Here is a 14205-nt window from a genome sequence, read left to right as displayed (position 1 = left end):
TATTACCCTTTCTCTGACATTGAAGAGAAATGTTAGTTGCTTAGTTGTCTCTGACTCTTTGCGACCCCAGGTTGTAGCCGGTCAGTCTCCTCTGTCCATGGGATTCTCTGGGCAAGAATAGTGGAGTGGGTTGCCATTCCCTTCTCCAGGGGATCTTCCTGACTCGAGTATCCAATCCAGGTCTCCTGCATTGCAGGCAGATTCTTTACCATCTGAGCCACAGAGCGTGTGCTTTTTTTCCGACATTACTAACATTTTTTTTTTTAAATTCTAGTAACATGGAAGTTTTCCCATTGTAAAGATAACAATAAGGAAAATCATGGTTCATCTTTTGGATATTTATGTCTACAAGAAAGAATTAACCTCAATTAAGCTGATTATACAGGACTTCCCTGGTGGCTCAGATGGTAAAGCGTCTGTCTACAATGCAGGAGACCTGGGTTCGACCCCTGGGTCAGGAAGATTCCCTGGAGAAGGAAATGGCAACCCACTCCAGTCCTCTTGCCTAGAAAATCCCATGGACGGAGGAGCCTGGTGTCCATGGGGTCGCAAAGAGTCGGACATGCCTGAGCGACTTCACTTTCACTTTCAAGCTGATTTTAGTCTGTTTTTTTTTTTCTCTTTGGAAATGATTCTCCCTGTTTTTTTAAACAATTGAGAATTTGTGCACTACACAGAAAGCATAAGTTAGATGTGCCATTTCTAAGAATCTGTGCCCAAATGGCACTTGCATTAATTTTCCATGTCTGAAAGACCATCACTGTTACCTGCTTTGTTTGGGGACACTACTGGTTAGCATCTCCTTAGTTACTTTGAAAGCTATTGGCCATAGACACTTGAGAATATTGATGCATGTGTGCGTGCATGCTAAGTCACTTCTGTTGTGTCCAACTCTTTGTGACCCCATGGACTGTAGCCCGCCAGGCTCCTCTGTCCATGGGATTCTCCAGGCAAGAATACTGCAGTGGGTAGCCATTCCCTTCTCTGGGGGATCATCCCGATCCAGGGATCGAACCCACTCTCCTCCATTTCCTGCACTGGCAGGCAGGTTCTTTGCCACTGAGCTGCCTGGGAATTCTCAATAATGATGCATGTGAAAGTCACTCAGTCGTATCCAACTCTTTGCGACCCCATGGAATCAAAAGTCCATGGAATTCTCCAGGCCAGACTACTGGAGTGGGTAGTCTTTCCCTTCTCCAGGGAATCTTCCCAACCCAGGGATTGAACCGAGGTCTCCCACATTGCAGGCAGATTCTTTACCAGCTGAGCCACAAGGGAAGCCCAAATTATGATGCATAGTGCCCCATAAATAGTTGTGTTGTTATTTTTTAATTGTTATTATTTTTTAAACTATGGATCATCCGCCCAAGTGTATTTGTGTGTGTGTGTGTGTTTTAATATTCGTTTGTTTGTTTTAGGCTGAATCAGGAGGAAGGTTGCATTGTGGTGCGCAGGCTCAGTAGTTGTGGCGCTTGGGCTTAGTTGCCCTGCAGCATGTAGTATCTTTTTTCTCAGACCAGGGGTTGAAGTTGTGTCCCCTGTGTTGGAAGGTGATTGTTAGCCACTGGACCACCAGGGAAGTCCCATTATATTTGTGTTTGAAAGAATAATTCTTATATGTATTCCTGGCCCTTTAGTTGGTGGGTGCTTCAGCAGTCTGATACAGTGAAAAATTCTCAGCAGTGTTGAAAGTAATTTTGAGGTAAGAAATTTTGTCCAGGCCTTATATCTGCATCATGTGAGTGAAGGGTTCCCAGTGAGGAAGACTGGGTTCAGGGTTCTCTTGTGGGTGGTCTTGTACTTCTTAGCCCAAGGTGTTGAATTCTCATATCAGTCTGTCTCTTCCTTTAGTACACAGTGTAAATGTCTTTTATAAATGTTTTGGGGGAGAGGAGCTCAAAACAACAAACATTTATCACCTCACTGTTGCTTTGAGTTAGGAATTAAGGAGTCACTTATGTTGATGGTTCTGGCTCTTGATTCCTTGTGACATTATAATTAAGATGCTGGTCAGGACAGTTGTCATTTAAGACTTTACTGTGGCTGGAGAGTATGGCTGCTAGCTGAAGACCTCAGTTATAAACTTATTTTTAAAAGTACTTTGAGAGAATATGTTGCTCGGAGACATTTATTCATTTTTTTCCTTTCTAGTATTGAGATATAACTGACATATAACACTAAGTTTAAGGTGTATAGCCTGTTGGTTTGATATGTTAATGTCTTGCAGTATGATTACAACATAGCATTAGCTTACACCTCTATCACGTCACATAATTATCATTTCTTTTTTTAGTGGGGACAATTAAAAATCTGGTCTCTCAGTGATTTTCAAGTATATAGTGCAGTGTTTTTGTTGTTGAGTATCACTGTGCTGTGCATTAGATCTGGGTGCTTGGTGGTTTAGTCCCTAAGCTGTGCCTGAGTCTTATGACCCCATGGACTGTAGCCCGCCAGGCACCTCTGTCCATGGGAGTTCTCCAGGCAAGAATATTGGAGTGGGTTGCCATTTCCTTCTCCAGGGATCGTCCCGACCCAGGAATCGAACCCAGATCTCCTGCATTGCAGGCAGATTCTTTACTGACTTAGCTATGAGGGAAGCCCCATAGCTTCCCTGGGACTTACTAATAAATAAATCTGGGACTTATTATTTGCTAGGTCCTTGCACTGCATCTCCCCACATTCTCCACCCCCAGCCTCTGGTAACTACCATTCTACTCCATGTTTTTACAAATTTGGCCTTGTTAGATTCTATGTTCTGTCTGACTTATGTCACTTAGCATGGATCTATTCACCTTGTTGCAGATGGCAGGATTTCCTCCTTTCTCATGACTGAATAATATTCCACTGTGTATGTGTGTGTTTATGTATATGTGTACACACACATGTACACACACACACTGCTCACATCTTCTTTATCCATTAATCTTTTTTTATTCACTAATCTGTTGAAGGATACTTAGATTGTTTCCCTGTCTTGGATATTGTGAGTAATTCTGCAATGAACGTGGGAGGGCAGTTTATCTCCTTGCCGTCCTGTTTTTATTTTCTATGTATATATACCCAGAAGAGAAATTGTTGGATCATATGGTATTTCTATTTTTAATTTTTTGAGGCGTCTTCATTCGGTTTTCTAGATAGTGGCTGCGGAAATTTGCATTCCTGCCAACAGTGCACAAGGGTTCCCTTTTCTTCATATCCTCAGGGACACTTGTTGTTATTATTTTTATTTTAGGGTAGCCAGAGAACGCCCATGTAAAAGTGTCCACAAAATGATTTGAAATGGTTTGAAACTTAATGAATGACGTTAAATTCTGTCTGATTATCTGTATCCAGAAAAATTTGAATTGTTTTTTTCGTTGTTTTTGTTGTTTATGGATTCAGAATTAAATTTAGAGATTAAAAATCATATTTGTGTTTAAAATAGAAATATGCCAATTGAGAGCCATAAAATGATCAAGGTTATAAAAAGAAGCTTTTCCTTCTTTTTAGTTAGACCACAGACATAGCAGCTTGCGTGTTTTGGGAAACTTGAGCTTTTTAGATTTGTCCTTCAGCTCTTGGTTGGCTTTGCAGTCTATGTGTTTGATATTTAGTTCCCTTTGGTAATGACTTAAGAAGGCAACCAGATTTTTTGTAACTCTTCCAAAATCCACTTTGTATGTAAATTGTATATCCTGACATAATCCTAGTGGCCTAAGATTTTTCCCTAAAGCGGATTTTTATGTTTCTATTTAATTTTTTTTTCTATTTAATTTATTATTTCTATTTAATTCAGTATTTTGTGGGGAATCTCAGCAGATTATGGTGAATATTCCAGATAGAATTTAATTAATTCTATTGACTCCATCCAAGCTGCTGTTTCGTTGCTATTCCCTAGTATCCCTTTTCAGATGAGTACTTTTTATAACTTTCAGTATCTAACGCTTATACTGTGGGCACGTCCCGTTCTTCATTTTATGTGATTTCTTCGTTCCCATTTTTGCTTGAGTTGCTCCCTTGAGCAGCTTCACCTATCCTTTATACAATAAGCTTTCCTATATTTAATAACTATTATTAGATTATCCTTATGCTGTCTTTTCTTCAGCCATAGTAATCTCACTTCCTTTAAGCTTTATTTCTATACTCCTTTTATCCAGGCCTTAATGATTTTAGTGGCTTCTTCTAGATCTTCTTTAGAAAAGAGTAGGATGAGATTATAAAATGAACCTCCTGCTAGAAGTGTGCTTATCATTTATCCTCTTTATCAGTCAGATTCTTGAGACCCTCAAACTGAAGCTTCTATGGGAACATTTATTATTTGTTCAAATATGGCCATAAAAATCGACTTTGCAATCATATTGAGTCATCTTGACAGTGCTGTGAATGACAGAAACTAATCTTATCTGCTGGCTAGCATTTAAAAAATGATAAATGGGCCCTCAGTCTTTAGTTAGCCTATAAATTAAATTAGGTTTATCTTATTTCTCCAAGAAATAGCATTACTTAGAAAATTTTGAATTATACCTTTCTGAACAAAGTTAAATAGTAAAGGCTAGGGGCTACATTTTGATTATTATTATACACATAATTTTATTGCTTGGATTTTAGCATCCAAATAAATGGTGCTCTGGGAATATGAAAGTGTTAAGAACTCAGCACATATTTCCTGAAGAGAACAAAAGAGTCCTCATCATCTATGCCTGCAGCCATTCTTAAAAATTATACCCAGATAGACTGAAAACTACATGCTTAAATTTTTACCAGGTATTTGTGCTTTGATTTTTTTTTTTAGCTCTAAAATAAATTTTAAAATCTTGATAATCACACAGCATGTCTAGGACTACTGTTTTCATTGTTTTAGCTGCTTTCCATCTAGTCTCCTAATCATTTAGAGATCAAGTTAAATTGAAATCTAGTACAATTCCTGCTGGTAAAGTGATTTTTATAGTTAACTTCTGCCATTCATTTGTTTTCCTGGTAGGACACTGATTTACTTTATTTTTTTATGTGGTTCAGATATCTTTGTTTTGAAACTGTCTTTTCTTTGTCCATCAGGATCAAGGACTTTAGAACCCATTTTTATCAACCCCTTTAACAAATTAAATTAGGTCATCTCACAGTGTCTAATTCCTTTTTCTTCTACATTTTAGCTGAAATTTTAGAATCTGTAACCTTGTTTTTTTCCCCTTTTCTTCCATTCTTGATCTCCAGGACCATGCTAATAAGTTTGTTAGATAGTGTTTTGTCAAATGAGAGGTTTAACCAAATCAAGGGAATTAAAGAAGTTACCTTTTATGTTCTGTTTCTAAAGCAACAGGATATTGATGTGCTGTGTTGATTGGCTGCGGGAAAGACCTTGTTATCTTCCATTTGTAGATTTCCTTCCTTCTTTCTCCTGGTCAGCATGTTTCAGAATTTTGTATCTCATACATCAAATAAGATAAGATTTGAATGAGTAGGAGGATAACTCTTTTCCTTTTGTCCTGATTATTATTATTTCTTTTTAAATTCTCCTTCAGTTTGCGCTTTTAAAGTCAGGAGATCTGTATATATGCTTGATGTTTGAGAAGTTGCCAGGGAAACAAAAGCCTAGTTAAACAATTTGTTTTTTAACTATGTTATTTCTCTGCCAGATACACAGAAATGACAGATTTAACCCCTTTCACACTTTAGGTCAGGACTCCTGCTTTTTGGAGAAAACAGTATAGTAATGCCTCATTTGTTAGCATCATTAAGAAATGAAGTATCTCTCAAAAGTTAATTTTCCAGATAACTAAATTCTCTCTCTGAGAATCAGATTGGTGTTCAGTGGACATGTAGTTAAATTCAAGTAAGAATCTGAGCTCCTCCAGTGTCTAGATGTTGAGCTAATGGTTGAACTTCTCTGAGCCTCAGTTTCCTCTTTTCTAAAGATGAAGTTGTAGTAATATCCACTTCAGTGGGTTATTCTGAACATTGAATGTGTGTAAATTGGACAGTACTTGATACCAAGTAGTCATTTAATTCATATCAGGTTCTTTCATTTTTCCTTTTAAATATGATAACTTGATTTACCTTCCCTTTCTCTTTTTTCTTCAGATTCTCATGGTCATAGAATCATACAGATTTTACATTCAAGTAATTTTTTTTTAAATCTTCCTTTCCATATTTGCTGTAGGTTCCCCAGTTCAGATGTTTTTCATCACTGCCTTGAACTATTTTCAGTAAATATTGAAGGGTCTTAAAAGTCGTCTAGTTTGACTACTCTTCTAAGACTTGTTCTCTCTGCATTGTTTCCTCAAGTTTTCCAGTCTGTCTCTATTGCTTACACATGCTGGTCCTACTTTGACCCTGTCTAGCCTCAGAGAGTGTCTGATCCCACTCTCTCATTGCAGCCCTTGCGGTACATGAGGGTGGCCATCATGTTCCTAGCAGTCCTCTTCTTTTTCAGGTGAAAGCCCTCAGTTTCCAGTTTATATTTCTGTGTTTCCAGTACCCTTGGCTTCTTTTTGATATTCTTGCCTATTTCTGTTGGTTCAAATCTCTCTTTAAAAAAAAAAAAAAAAGAAACTTTTTTCCAGATAAGATTTTCCCTATCCAGAGGAGAGTTGGATGATGTACTTTTCTTATTCTTGATACTGTATATCTGCTAATTTAATCTAATGTTACTCTAGATATATTTTAGAGCTAGTTACTGTGTTGATTCATACTGACTTTTAAGTGTTCTTCATTGGTGCTATTTTAAAGCTAAATTTGTCCACTTTGTTTTTTATCAGGATCATATTTGTCAAATAAGCGTTCCAAGGGCAGTCCCCTTGTCTCTCTGGCATCTGATAACTGTGACCCCAGCATCACATAGGATTACAGACATATAATAGGTGCTCCCTAAAAACAGATCTTTAAGTGTAGGCCTGACCTGTTTCATAGCAGAATGTACTGTGTTCAGTTGTATAAAGTACCAGGCACCTTTTCGGTATAAGAGGAATGGCTTTTCTATTTTTTACTACCTCCAGCAGAATCATTCATTTAGGCTTTTCTATATTGAATCACCCATTTTTATAAATTACAGAAAGCAGAAGCACCCAAACTTGGCTGAGAGACAACTTCAGGAGTGCTGTCTACTGTTGTCTAACCCCACAAATGAGAGCATGGTGCCAGATTCTGCATTATTACCTGTGATTCTCTTTCTGATGTGTCAATTCAGCTAGGCTACAATCTTTAGTCAGTGCAGTAAAACATTAATCTGGTGTTGCTATAAAGCAGGAGTCCCCAGCCGATAGGCCACAGATTGGTATTGGCCCATGGCCTATGAGAAACCGGTCCTCACACTAGGTAGTGAGCAGTGGGCAAGCTAGTGAAGTTTCATCTGTATTTACAGCTGGCCTCCATCGCTTGCATTATTGCCTGAGCTCCACCTTGTCTCAGAGCAGCAGTGACATCAGATTTTCACAGGAGTGAGAACCCTCCAGTGAACTGTGTGCGTGGGAGGGATGGAGGTTTTGCAGTCCTTATGACAATCATCCTGGAAGCATTCCCCCTCCTTCCCCCATCCTCTGTGGAAAAATTGTCTTCCATGAGACTGGTCTCTGGTGTCAAAAAGTTTGGGGACTGCTGCTGTAAAGATCTTTTGTAGATAGAATTAAAGCCCATAATCAGGTAACTTGGTATGGGAGATTATTCTGGGTAATCTGGATAGCCTGATTGTGCTTGCAAAAGGTCTGAAAGCAGAGCTGCAAGCTTCCCAGAAGGAGAAATTCTGTGACAGCTTCACCTCCTGCCTGCAGGTTAGTGCCTACCCTGTGGATTTAAGACTTCCCTCACTAATGCCCAGACCATCTCACCTGCCTGCTGAGAAACCTGGGTGCAGGTCAAGAAGCAGCAGTTAGAATGGGGCATGGAACAACAGACTGGTCTCCAAATTGGGAAAGGAGTACGTCAAGGCTGTCTATTGTCACCCTGCTTGTTTAACTTACATGTAGAGTGCATTGTGCAAAACGCCAGCTTGGATGAAGCAAAGCCAGAATCAAGATTGCCAGGAAAAATATCAATAACCTCAATAGGCAGATGATACCACCCTTATGCGAGAAAGTGAAGAACTAAAGAGCCTCTTGATGAAGGTGAAAGAGGAAAGTGATAAAACTGGGTTAAAACTCAACATTCAAAAAACTAAGATCATGGCATCCGGCCCCATCACTTCATGGCAAATAGACGGGGAAACAATGGAAACAGTGACAGACTTTATTTTCTTGGGCTCCAAAATCACTGCAGATGGTTACTGCAGCCATGAAATTAAAAGATGCTTGCTCCTTGGAAGGGAAAGCATGACCAGCCTAGATAGCATATTAAAAAGCAGAGACATTACTGACAAAGGTCTGTCTCATCAAAGCTAGAGTTTTTCTAGTAGTCATGTATGGATGTGAGAGTTGGATCATAAAAAGAGCTGAGTCCCGAATAATTGATGCTTTTGAACTGTGGTGTTGGGGAAAACTCTTGAGAGTCCCTTGAACGTCAAAGAGATCAAGCCAGTTCATCCTAAAGGAAATCAGTCCTGAATATTCATTGGAAGGACTGATGTTGAAGCTCCAGTACTTTGGCCACCTGATGCAAAGAACTGACTCCTTGGAAAAGACCCTGATGCTGGGAAAGATTGAAGGCAGGAGAAGGGGATGACAGAGGATGAGATGGTTGGATGGCATCACCAACTCAGTGAACATGAATTGAGCGAGCTCTGAGAGATCGTGAAGGATAGGAAAGCCTGGAATGCTGCAGTCCATGGGGCTGCAAAGAGTTGGACATGACTGAGCGACTAAACAACAACAACAGTTGTTCCCCAGTTCCTTGTTATCTCTTAATCTGTATCTCCTACTGGTTCTTTCTCTAGTTAAACCATGACTGATACATTGCCCTGTTTACAGAGCTGGTTCCTGATTATTTAATAGTGAATAGTGTAATGCAAAGCATGGATTCTAACTCATCAGTCTATTCTTAAGTTATAGGTTATAAAAGACTTTTGCATTTTGAGAAATGCCTCTGTTTTGCAGACTTTTCATCTTGTAAATTTCTGGTCTAGAGTATATAGGGAGATAATGTTTCTGTAATTTCAGTTGTTTTGAAATTGCTCTGTTTACTTTTTTGGAAGGAGAAAAGTAACTGCTAAGCTTTTTGGTTTACCGTATTCAGTTGTTCAGTGTAGACCATGTGAGCACAAGGTTTAAATGTGAATGTTCTAGAGCACCAGTGCAGAGAGCTGATATGGGGGAGTGTCAGTTATTCTGAGGTTGCATTCCAGGATTCTGTCACATGCTGATATAGTGCCAGAGCATATGGAATCTCCATATGGTGTTTCTTTTGGGCTTTTTACCACCTGTAATCTAGCTGATTTTCATTCATTTAAATTTGTCCAAGAGGTAAGCAAACTAAATATGGAAATGGAAATAATATGCCAGTGTTAAAATGCTGAAGTTTGGGATGAGTTACTGTTATTATACTAATTACCAAGGGGAGAAAAATCATTAAATGAGTGCATTAGTATGACAGCAGTAGTGTTTCTATCACCTCATTAACAGCGGGAAGCAGCGTATCCATTTCTGACTTGTGGAGTGGAGAGGGAAATTAATTTTTTTATTTTATCGAGTCTTCATTTGAAGATAGAGTTAGATCATTTGGGGCATCTTTAAAAGTAATAATGAATTTAAATATGTCTTCATGGTTCAGGAATAATGGTATTGTGAATGGCATTTGGCGTTTTGATTGTGTTATAAAAAGTAATAAAACTGGTTGCATTCTGACTGCATTGTATTGCAGTTGTTTTGTATCATTAAGAACCTTTGATTTCAGAAATGAAAAAGCAAAAAAAAAAAAAAATTGTTCCTTTGAACCATGATTTTCAGACCTCATAAAGATGCTTCTCTAAGCTCCAGACAGAGTTATTGGTTTATGTGTCAGCTAGCATTGTTTTACCTTGCATCTTAAATGTTTTAGCTTCTCTTCAAACAGGCTGTCTTAACAGACAGGGCAAAAGTCATCAAAGGTGTCTTGGTGCTACTGTTGTTATGTAAAAACCAAAAGATCCTTCTTGTTTACAGGCTAGTGAACATTGACAACTTTTAACCAGAGGTATTTTATTTTACCCCCATGTTAGGGAAATTGAGGGATAATTATTGATATTTGAAATTATTCCAAAAGCCAGATACCCTAGGCATTACCTCCTTTCCACCACAGCCAACTTCTAGGAACATGTAGCAGATCAGACAGTTGCTGTAGGTTCCCTTTGCTAAAACTCAGTGGTGACTTGGAATGGGGGAGGCAAGAAAGAGATTTCTCCCAACTGGTGATCATACACATCTAATCAACACAGCCAGCCCCATCAACCCTCACCATATTCATAGCCCCTGGCAGTGTCTGGTGCAAAGTACTAAACATCATCTTTTCTTGAAAGTAACAATTAATGTTTTTCATATTTAAATGTTTCTGAAAGCAGGGCACGTCTTACCATTAATGTTATGTTTACCCATCTTTTCAAGCATTTTTATTAAATATTTGAACACAATGTGTTTGAGCTATCAAAGGAAGGAGCACAGTTTACCCTTCCTTATCTCTGATCTCTTTGCATGTTGCATATTTGAAGGGTATCAGATTAATACACCACAAAGCTCTAATATGACCCTTGCCATTGACCAGCAGATCAGTAACATTGGGCAAGTTGCAATATCTCAGGCACTGATTCTTTACTGATAAAATAGGAGCAGCATTTTATATCCTACTTAATTTACAGAATTATTGTGAGAATCAAATAAGTAATGCTATTTTATGCTTATAATAAATACTCTATGCATAGAGTATTTTGTGCAGTGTGATATACATGTAAAAGATTCTCTTATATTACAATGCATCTGTAATTTAGTTTTTTCTTTCCCACTGCCTCAGTTAACTCGTCTTTTCCTTCCTCATGTTGGGGTTATGCCTGATTTGCTACTAAATAAATTTCCCATCTCTGGCTTTTATAGACTGTGTCGAGTAGTGCTGAAATATGATTCCAAATATGCCACTTTCCTTTTCAAGACTTCCTGGTATCACTGGTCTCCTCTGCCAGCTGTTATTTTTCTCCTTATCCTTCTTCCTCCCATTTCATTCCCTCAACTACTCGCTATGCTTTAAATTCTCTGCTTGCCACCTGTATGCCTTTGAATGTGCTGTTACTTCTACCCCGAGTCCTTTTCTCCCTTTCAAACCTAGTTTGTATTTACTCAGTAAAATCTGATCTGTCTTTCAAGGTCCATCTCAAGTATGAATTTCTACCTTTATTTATTTCCCGTACTTTACCAGACCTGATTTTAATTTACTAGAGATGGCATAGACAATGGGAACCAGGAATAAGGGTTGAGAGGCATTATGACCCAATTTGACTTTCTGTTGTTCCCAACACAGTGAGAGGTGATCTCAGGTTTTATTCTGCTGTTGGAAAATTAAAAGTTGTGATAGGTTTTTATCTGTCGTGTAGCATGTCACCCACCACCGTCTTCCGTCCCCACCCACATCTCTTCTATGGTACTTATATTTTCCTTTTCTTATTAAGTGGATTGATGGTACGTAGATCTATAAGTATTCCCTTTTTATATAATATACATTTTAAATAAATCTTATAATGTAAATTCTTAGAAAGCATGCTGTGTTGAAAGTAAAAATTCACTTGATATATTGAAAAATTTCACAGTTTATCTGTTATATAAATTTAGATTTTTATACATCAGCCTTTCTTAAATAATAATGATACTTTGTCTCATGTTAAGTGGTAATGTCTATAGGAATGTATCCCTGGCCAATTTCTGAAAGCTGTAAAATGCTCATAGGCCTTATTACCTTAGGTTGCTCAAGTTTTAAGTTTTAGTTCTCAGTCATTTAATACTGTGCTCTAGAAGTCTTCTTTGCTAGTACAATTTGAGTAACAAGAATTGTGGAAAATAGGTTTACATTCTAACTTTCTAAGCTCTCTACATCAAAAATAGATTTGTTATAATCTTTGTCAGTTTCAAAATAAAGCTCTGGATCTTTGGTAGAGTATTTCATTGCTTCTGTCCTCTTGCCTTTATTCAGTGCTAGGCCAGTATTCACATGGGCCTGCATGATCTGTGTTTCAAAACATGCCACAAACCGACTCACCCCTTGCCACCCCCAAAAAAATTACCATGAACCAGAATTCCAATCACAGGGATCATTTCAGGTTTTAGGTTTTGTGGCCATTGTCATTTCCTTTTCATTACTATACCTTAACATGCTCTTTTCCTGGGCCTGCCCTGACATGTTACTTTTTATCAGGAGAGCCTCACCTGATCTCTCAAGAGTTTAGTGTCTTCTCTTTCCTGTTCATTAGCTCTTTATATATTAGCAGCCATCACATTGTATGCATGTTTTTATTTATCTGTTTCTTTCCACAAATCAATTGTGAGACCCTAATGGGCAGGGTCTAATTTACTAATTTTTAAAAACCCTGTGCCTTGCAACCTACATGCAGCAATAAGATTCCTTCTGTTCTAATTCCCTGTAGGCACAGCACTGTGTCATGAAACATAGAGAAGCCTCCAAGACTGATATGGATGAAAAAATGTTTGGGAAAGCAGTGGATTAGAAGTTATTGGAAAAACTGAATCTAGCCTGTAATGCCCCTTGGGTATGGATTAATTCCTGTAACATAGAATGATCTGAGGCAAGTTATTTATCTAAATAACAGTGAACAAATATTTATTGAGTCCCTATCAGCCTAAGGGACTCTATTAGATGTGGTTATTCTGTGTATAGATTAAGGTGTATAAATAGATTGTCAAACTAGCAATCATTAAAATGCCTTTTTTCTTTGCTGGTCACTGAGCTTGTGGCGGTTAAGAAGATGCTAGTACTGGGGTAGCCAGGAAGTGCATTCATAAGAGCTTACAGAGAAACGTTAACAATTAAGTGAAAGTTGCTCGGTTGTGTCTGACTCTTTGCAACTCCATGGACTGTATAGTCCATGGAATTCTCCAGGCCAGAATACTGGAGTGGGTAACCTTTCCCTTCTCCAGAGGATCTTCTCAACCCAGGGATCAAACCTGGGTTTGATCAAACCAGGTCTTCCACATTGCAGGTGGATTCTTTATCAGCTAAGCCACAAGGGGAGCCCAACCCAATACATTAGCCATGTGTTAATAACTATTTTCGCAGGTCAGACATTTCAAGTCTTATCTTCACAGATAACCTGTAACTTTATTCTTTTAAAGCTGCTTTAATTTCTTTACAATAGTAATATTTTTGTAATACCTATGTTCCCCTGTTTTTAATTTTTTCTTTTTAGTAAATTCAAAGACATTAAACTTGTCCCTCTGAGAACCTAGGTTTATATTGAGAAGCCTTCGGGTGTCTTGAGATACATACAAAGAGAAAGCACACAGGCTTTTGAATCGAAGGGCCTGGGTTTAAACTTTGGCTCTGCTATTTCAGCCACATGATTTGAAACAAATTTACTTCAGCATCTCTGCCATTTTGTTGTCTACAAAATACAATTGGGTTATCTACGTCATAGGTAGATAGGGCTTCCCTCATAGCTCAGTTGATAAAGAATCTGCCTGCAAGGCAGGAGACCTTGGTTTGATTCCTGAGTTGGGAAGATCCCCTGGAGAAGGGATAGGCTACCCACTCCAGTATTTTGGGGCTTGCCTTGTGGCCTAGCTGGCAAAGAATCTGCCTGCAATGTAGGAGTCCTGGGTTCAATCGCTGGATTGGGAAGAGCCCCTGGAGAAGGGAAAAGCTACCCACTCCAGTATTCTGGCCTGGAGAATTCCATGGACTGTATAGGCCATGGGATCACAGAAAGTTGGACACAACTGAGCAACTTTTACTTTCACCTCATGGGTAAGTCTGAGGATTAAATGAGATAATGCAAATAAGACTCTTTAACAATGATGATTTGCTATTATCACATACATTTCATATGCAACTGTTTTTGAAGTAAAAATTCCAAATTGGCATATCCCTCCATAGCATGAAAAATGAGGTTTTGAACTCTCAGAATTTTGAATTTTCACATTTCGTATGTGGAACCAGATAAGGTAAGTACCTAAGTGAAACTTGCTCAGTCATGTCCAACTCTTTGCAACCCCATGGACTGTATATAGCCTGCCAAGTTCCTCTGTCCATGGAATTCTCCACGCAAGAATACTAGAGTGGGTAGCCATTCCCTTCTCCAGGAGATCTTCCCGACACAAGGATCGAACCTGA

At 38.5% G+C, this 14205-nt stretch overlaps 1 protein-coding gene across 1 annotated transcript in view; it reads left to right on the top strand.

Moving 5' to 3' along the window:
• The window catches only part of EXOC4 (exocyst complex component 4), an 814875-nt gene that overhangs the window by 267515 nt on the left and 533155 nt on the right, over positions 1–14205 (top strand). The gene's annotated exons all lie outside the window — the stretch shown is intronic.

Source organism: Odocoileus virginianus, chromosome 1, assembly GCF_023699985.2.
Source record: "Odocoileus virginianus isolate 20LAN1187 ecotype Illinois chromosome 1, Ovbor_1.2, whole genome shotgun sequence".
Taxonomy (NCBI): Eukaryota; Metazoa; Chordata; class Mammalia; order Artiodactyla; family Cervidae; genus Odocoileus; species Odocoileus virginianus.
Note: the sequence above shows the minus strand (reverse complement) of the source record. Positions and strands in the feature narration are given on the sequence as shown.